Here is a 7594-nt window from a genome sequence, read left to right as displayed (position 1 = left end):
ATATAGGCACAGGAGTGGCTGTGTGGTAAGTAACTTGCTTACCAACCACATGATTCCGGGTTCATTCCCACTGCGTGGCACCTTGGGCAAGTGTCTTCTATTATAGCCTCAGGTCGACCAAAGCCTTGTGAGTGGATTTGGTAGACGGAAACTGAAAGAAGCACGTCGTATATATGTATATATATATATATATATATGTCTGTGTGTGTATGTGTTTGCGTGTCTGTGTTTGTCACCCCAACATCACTTGACAACTGATGGTGGTGTGTTTACGTCCCCTTCGTAGTACAAGGGGTTAAAAAAAACAAAGTAACAAATACTTATGGTAATAGTTCGTTCAACTGATAAATTCATATTTATTAAATTTTACTAAATTTTCATCAGTTAAATTTTTTCGCCGGATATTCTTTAATCAGATGATCTTGAAATGTGCGTGTATGAATTCATACACACACATATATATGTATATGCACGCGCATGTGCATGAGTGTGTGTGTGTGTGCGCGTGCGTGTATACAGAAGGCAAGATTTATTTCAGGAAAGAGGCGGTATCAAAAGATTCTTGGACTACTTATGTTTAATGAAAAATTACTTATCTAAGACTTAACATCATCTTCTTCAAAATAGTCCCCTTGCGCAGCAATATACCGATCCCAGCGTTCCTCCCACTTTTGGAATCCGGCCTGGAGGTCGTTTTCCCTAAGCCAGTTGAGGACGTTCTGCGATTCGTTTTCGATCACAACAACGACGACGTTTGAGCTGCATTTTCCTCTTGGGGAAGAGACGAAAGTACGCGAGTGCTAAATCTGACAAATAGGGGCGATACCATGTTTTTAGCGAGAAACCCACGAGTGAGGAGAGCTCAGTGGTGATAGGGTCCATTGTCGCCGTGAGGAATCCATTTCTTCGCACACCACCGATCCAGTCACTTTCACCGAATGTCCTCCCTCATACGCCTCAAAAGGTCACTGTGGAATTCTTGATTGACGGACTGGCACTGGGGGACGAATTCTCGATGCCCAATACCACATTTTGGCAGGTCTTTTAGGGACATTCTTCCGCTTTTGAAGCGCTTGTGCTACTCGAAACATTGCGTACGACCCATTGCCTCGATGCCGTAAGCTTGCCGAAGCATGCTCAATGTTTCTGAAGCAGACGTCCCAAGTTTAACACAGAACTTCGCGTTGGCTTATTGTTTCTGTTCATGACTATTACAGCATACACCAGATCACAAAAACACAAATTTCACAACTTGTAACGAAAACCCAATGATGTCACTCAGCACACTGCCTTATGAAGGTCATTGCCAGCTCTCATCATGCACGCAACCGTGTGCTGCCATCTGTTGGTGCACTGCAGAATTAATCCGGAAACTTTTGTATACCACCTCGTATATAAATGGATTTAATAACAGAACTCTATGTTTTTTAATAAAAAGTTACGCACTCTGGACAAGCTTTTTTATAAGATTATTCAATGATTTTGCGTTTAGCTGCGACGAATGCGTCAATCCGGGACAGGAGCCGTTTCATGCTAGCAATCGGACACGGACAATAGGGGCCTTCAGTGAAACTATGATACTGTAACGATGTCGATTAGTCGCCCTTTCTACAACATTCCAAGTGTAGTAGTCCACGAGGTTTAAATCTAGCGAGTGTGGAGGGCACAAATTTTGTGTTACATGATCGTAAAAAATGTCTGATATTCATTCTTTGGTTACTAGGACTCTCAGTGCTTAACAACGGTCTCCAACATGTCAACATGTCCAGCAGCATTGATTCTAAGACCTGTAGAAAAATGTAATGTGGCATGACAACCTCTGTTACACACCACTCCTAAAGCCATCACATGTAGACTTAATGTAAACCACTCCGGGGATATCAGAGGGACCTAAACATAACTATTTGTTACGTCTTCTGTTAGACATTTAGTATTGGTCGAAGGTTTTTCTGCGTTAAGTAACAACTTTGCACGAACAAACGGTTTTTCTGTCTTTGCAAAACATGTCCTCCTTATAAATATATCGAATATTCTTAATGTGTCGAATATTCTCTTGCATCACTGTTCTGACAGCCCACACCAACACCTAACGTTCTTTGGCGATAGAACTCATTGACTTCCTGAGATAATCCTCAATAATATTTTGAACTCGTTGGACGAATTGCGGTGTCCTTATGGTGTCTGAATGCTGTGTGTGTGTGTGTGTGTGTGTGTGTGTGTGTGTGTGTGTGTGTGTGTGTGTGTGTGTGTGTGTGTGTATGTGTGTATGTGTGTGCGTGTGCGTGCGTGTGCGTGCGTGCATGCGTGCGTGCATGCGTGCGTGCACGTGTATATATATATATTTCTTTTGTAAATTAGTATCGAAGGTTGGTTATGGTGCAATTAGAGCACAGTTTAATACTTGTGAATTATTCAAATTATATTGTTGCGGTCAGTGGAAATATGTTTTGAAACATTCGCGTTGTTTCCCTAGAATTATGACGACCGAGTATTGAACATAAGCTAAACGATTTGACTATGTCGTAGTGCGGGGATCTTGATGGGGTTTGCTCTATATTTAGGTGATTTACGTGTCGAAGTGTAAATCCTTCCATAAAACTCGAATAATAAAAGAATATCTATAACTGTAGAGAATAACATACTAATATACATCATATACATGATACCAGCTGCCTAAGATGTCTAAGAACCAAACGAATAGAGAAGCTAAGTAATTATCACGACATATTTCCAGAATTAAAACTAATACCTTTGAACAGTTCCGTTGATTTAAACGTTTTGAATCACCTTCATTTAAATGAATAAACGATAAGACAATAAAGGCGCTCTACATGGTTGATCTATTTGCTAGAAAACGTGGCGTTACTTTGCTTATATTACATTCTCCCATTTTTATAGCGTGGGGTACATTAGCTTAATTTTCTTCTGTATATCTTCAAAGGGAGGGAATGCGCACGGCTGGAAAGCCTTTCCTTATAGTTCTTCTTTGTCATAAGTGGCCCGTGACTACGCAACAACAATAAACAATACGAACGTGTCAATGTCACAGAGTGGTTGTTCCAAACACCGGATTAAGGCTTGGAGCTTTGATGACGTTCGAAAGATACAGTTTATAGCTTTTCTCTTTTACTTGTTTAGACTGTGACCATGCAGGGGAACTGCCTTAGATTATATTTTTAGTCGAACAAATCGATCCTGTTAAAAGATATACATGGTCAAAATCAACAGCAGCAACTACAATATAAACTACATCAACAACTAACAGTCGTATATTACTAGTATAACTTTTCTATCGCTTCTGAAAAGATGCTGTTATCAAATATGAAATCAAAATGCAGAGGGACGTTTTGTCCTTTCCACTCTTTTTGCCATTCCCGCCCCAATATTCCTGCTTTTTCTCTCATCCACACCCCATCTACCATTCTTTCCAATTTTTATCATCTCCCGCCTTCTGTAAATCCTTCACCCACAATCCCTTAAACTTTTGTTATCTCTCACCCCTCTGCCTTCCTTGGTTCCTTTATGACATCTTCCCTTTGCTTCATTACCGCAACTTCTGCCATCCAACAATGTCAATGGTACTCAAACATTGTCTCAAATTCACAGCATTTTAGGGGAGTACAATCTTGTAAACTTCATTGCTTTTCAGTACCTATTTTGGAAGAACGAGACACACAGTCAATCCCCAGAAGAACTAAACACAACATAACAGGAGGCAACAAAATATTGTAAAATATTTCGTCTGCTGCATTACTAATGAAAATTAATAATGGCTTATTACATTAGCAGTAGGTTAAGCATTTTGGGAAGGGTTGTGGCATATTTAATCGAACCCTGTATCTATATAATAATCATATAAACCCCTGAAAAATAAAAGCATTTATCCTCCAAAAATATTCTATTGAGCTGCTGGACGTAATTCTCTAGTCTCCTTATCTTTGTCCGTTTTACTCTAAGAAATTCTACTACAATAGAAACTGCATAATTTATGTTATGCTCTGAAATTTGATTTTCGCTTGTAGTTTATCTAAACTCTTAACTGCTTGTCTTAGCTTTACAGTTTCGAGCAGTTAATCTCATACTCACAATATTTTTTGAAGTAAGCTTCTTTCCTAATCTGTAATATGCTTTCCCTACATGGAGTAAAACTTCTTTTTACCTTCACTACAACGTCATTCCTTCTGATGCGTCGTTGGTTTTTCTGCTTTTTCTTGTTCAGTTTCTTCTCCAACGTGGCCGTATTCTACGTCTTTCATTGTTATCATATCCTCTTCCATACTCAACTGCGAATATGGAAGAGGTCATCATTTTAGCTAAATTTTTAACATTAAAATCACTGTACAGAAAAGTGAAAAAGAATCAACCCAGAGAAATCGTCAATAATGAAGAATTTTAGAATCATAGAAGCGTGGATCGGTCTTAGAAAAGGATTATTTCTATGTATTACCTATAAACGTAATCAACAAACGTATGGCATTAGTGTTGCTCTACATCTTTCATTGGAATAAATCTTAAAGCAAGAAAACTGCTCTATACGTATGGAATTGAGTAAAATAAGATGGTAACAGATCCCTTACATCACAGTTTGAATCGTCAGAAAGAACAGCCAAATCGAACTCAAACCCAACCACCTTAAAAGTCACAGTAAATACACCGGATAAAGTGGTTCTAAATGTTGCTGCTCTATTATAACAAAATCGTGAGAGATTTTGAATGTGCGATTACTTAATCCGGATTCACAAGAGCCTAAAGACTATACTACTACTACTACTACTACTACTACTACTACTACTACTACTACTACTACTACTACTAAACCAGGTGACAATTAGTTTTATTTGTCCAATTGTGATACAAGATTAAGATTTATATTGATGCAGAAGTATTTGACGCTTGATTTTAGGAAACTTGATTTTAGTACTATTTCTTCGCATTAAGCCAATCAGACAACAACAGTCAAAGACTAAAGAACCTACGATAATATGTAATGAACTGATCCTCTGTTGCTCTTAAGTACTCGCAAATCTTAACATCTGTGTACTAGACGTTTCACTTCATGTTCTATCAGTTACAGATGTCAACCTCATGGTATACAATTTCAAAGTTTTTTGGCCAGAAATCAATAACACTAAGGTAGAAATAATGAACTATCAACTGAGTACATGACAAATATAGATGACTGATTGTTTTATATTAGGAGGAAAACATAATCCTTGCAAATCCCACCTGAGCATTTTTGAAAATAGAAAGATACATTGAATAAAACGTATGTTCATTAACTGAAAGAATTATGAGGTTGTCTCGGTTGGAACAACTTTGATAATAGGTCTGACTTACTAGTGCTGACCTTGGGCTAAATAAAATCCAAATGCGCAGAGATCTTTCTAGATCAGCAGTAGTTCGATCTGTTGAAAGTGCTATCAATATGTCACGGTTATAATTGCTGAATTTCCAGGGTTATTCAAAATAGAATATGTCTAGCAAGTAAACTGACTAATCAGAACAAATGTAAGATCATCCAAGATTCATTAACACTCACTGAATTTACTTCAGTTAAAAGACTAGACAACGCTGCATTTAAGGATAAGACATTTATCTTATCTTTAAATGTAGATTTATCTATAAATAAATATACGATTGATAAATATAAGAAATTTAAAGATAAGAGAAATAAATGTTTATCAACATGTAAACGTCTGTACACAAACGCACAGTCAGATAGGAATCTTAATCAAGAAAAGGCTAACAAGCCTGAGATGTAGAGTGACATACAACTGGAAAATAAGCTGAAAAGCATACAGTTCAAATTAATGTCAAAAGCCTTGAATTAGATCCTTTAGTGAAAATAAGCATATCGACAATCCTAGATTCCCAGAATATACCATACTCCGACTACAGCCATTGAAGAATATGAAAGCCCAGACCTGTTATTCACAAAAAGTCAATGCTTTTAGATATAACTTGCGAGAAGAAATATTTCTCTATATGTACTCATCACCACCCACCCCCGCTTAAATTGCTCCTCAAAAAGGTAATCATTGTTTACTTGTAGTGTTTAGTTTCAGATATGCATCAAGTCCATCTAATGTTCTTGCATATATATAAATCAAGAACTAATATGTGTGTGTGTATGTGTGTGTGTGTGTGTGTGTGTGTGTGTGTGTGTGTGTGTGTGTGTGTGTGTGTGTGTGTATGTGTGTGTGTGTGTGTGTGTGTGTATAAACCAACAAAAATTAAAATGTAATGGATTAATACCATTTGCTAGTTCAGATGCAAATAAGAAACCAAATAACTTTGTATTATTAGGGTTACATTCACGCCTTACTTTCTCTAGATGAATTAGCAGCTTCAGATATGTTTCCAGTTTCTTGTACGTTAAGGTATACAAGATAAACAAAACATAATTTAGAAACCTTGGTGGATAAATAGACGTCACAGGGACAGTCCAGATATCCTAGGCTGTGTCCAAAACTGCCAGCTGACTGATTGGAAAACCGTGATTTGTTCACCAAGTGCTGTGTGTTATCCTTATATCTTTATTAAACTTATGGCGCTTCCGACTTCTCTGAAGCATCATGTTGTTTCCCAGTCTTGTAGAATCGCTTTAATACACTTTCACTCTGCTATATTATTCAGTCATTGTCTAACAAAATAAAGCCAGCATACTAAAGTTCTCAAACATTTTCCCCATCAACTATAACCTTCTACGCACCAGCCCAAACTGCCCCAACTTTAAAAAAGTTATAATTAAGCATCAATAACACCGCCTTTATCTGTGTGAAAAGACCTGCACAAGATACTGCTTTCTTGGATTATATCATAAATGTATTTAGTCTATCGTGCTACCGTCTTGACTATAATACAATATAAGTATGTATAACGAATGCTTTAGAATGCAGTCAAGTATTGCGTTTAAACATAAAACATGAGGGTTCCGTGCCTTTCCAGATTATGAAAGAATTCGATAGAATTGCCACTTGAAATTAGACTGCAGAGTATTCCTCGAAAAATTACCACACCTCTAATGTGGATGCCTACACGCTGTTGTTAATTAAACGATATAATTGACTTAATATCCGTTCCTATAGACATTTGTATACGCCCACTAACGATATTAAGAGAAACAATTAACGAACTTGCGAACAATAAAAGCATTATTATGAGAGAAGTGATAAAAGAGATACTTTTGTTTTTACAGCTAATGAAGATGGATATATAGAATAAATTAAAACACTATTAAATAAATAAATAAATAAATAAATAAATAAATAGATAAATAAATAAATAAAAATAAATAAATCAAACAATTAGAAAGATCAGCAACGGTCAGCTGAAAATTCAATTAAATACATTAATAAATTCACATATAAATACGCAAGTGACTGCCATAAGTGTGTTATCATGGAGATGAATAACTTCTTAAACGTGAATATATCTTAGATATTGACATGTTAAAGGTTCTAACAGTAGCGCACTAATTGGACTAACATTTAAAGTTATCTAGATACCAATAAACGGATATAAAATATAGTTCAACCAAGTCACAAGAAACTTAATGTAGACGACAAATATGCCATAATGTCTTTAGATATAA

At 36.6% G+C, this 7594-nt stretch overlaps 1 protein-coding gene across 1 annotated transcript in view; it reads right to left on the bottom strand.

Moving 5' to 3' along the window:
- Positions 1–7594, bottom strand: part of LOC106878501 (polycomb complex protein BMI-1) — a 195947-nt gene that overhangs the window by 63681 nt on the left and 124672 nt on the right. The gene's annotated exons all lie outside the window — the stretch shown is intronic.

The sequence above is a fragment of the Octopus bimaculoides genome, chromosome 8 (assembly GCF_001194135.2).
Source record: "Octopus bimaculoides isolate UCB-OBI-ISO-001 chromosome 8, ASM119413v2, whole genome shotgun sequence".
Taxonomy (NCBI): Eukaryota; Metazoa; Mollusca; class Cephalopoda; order Octopoda; family Octopodidae; genus Octopus; species Octopus bimaculoides.
Note: the sequence above shows the minus strand (reverse complement) of the source record. Positions and strands in the feature narration are given on the sequence as shown.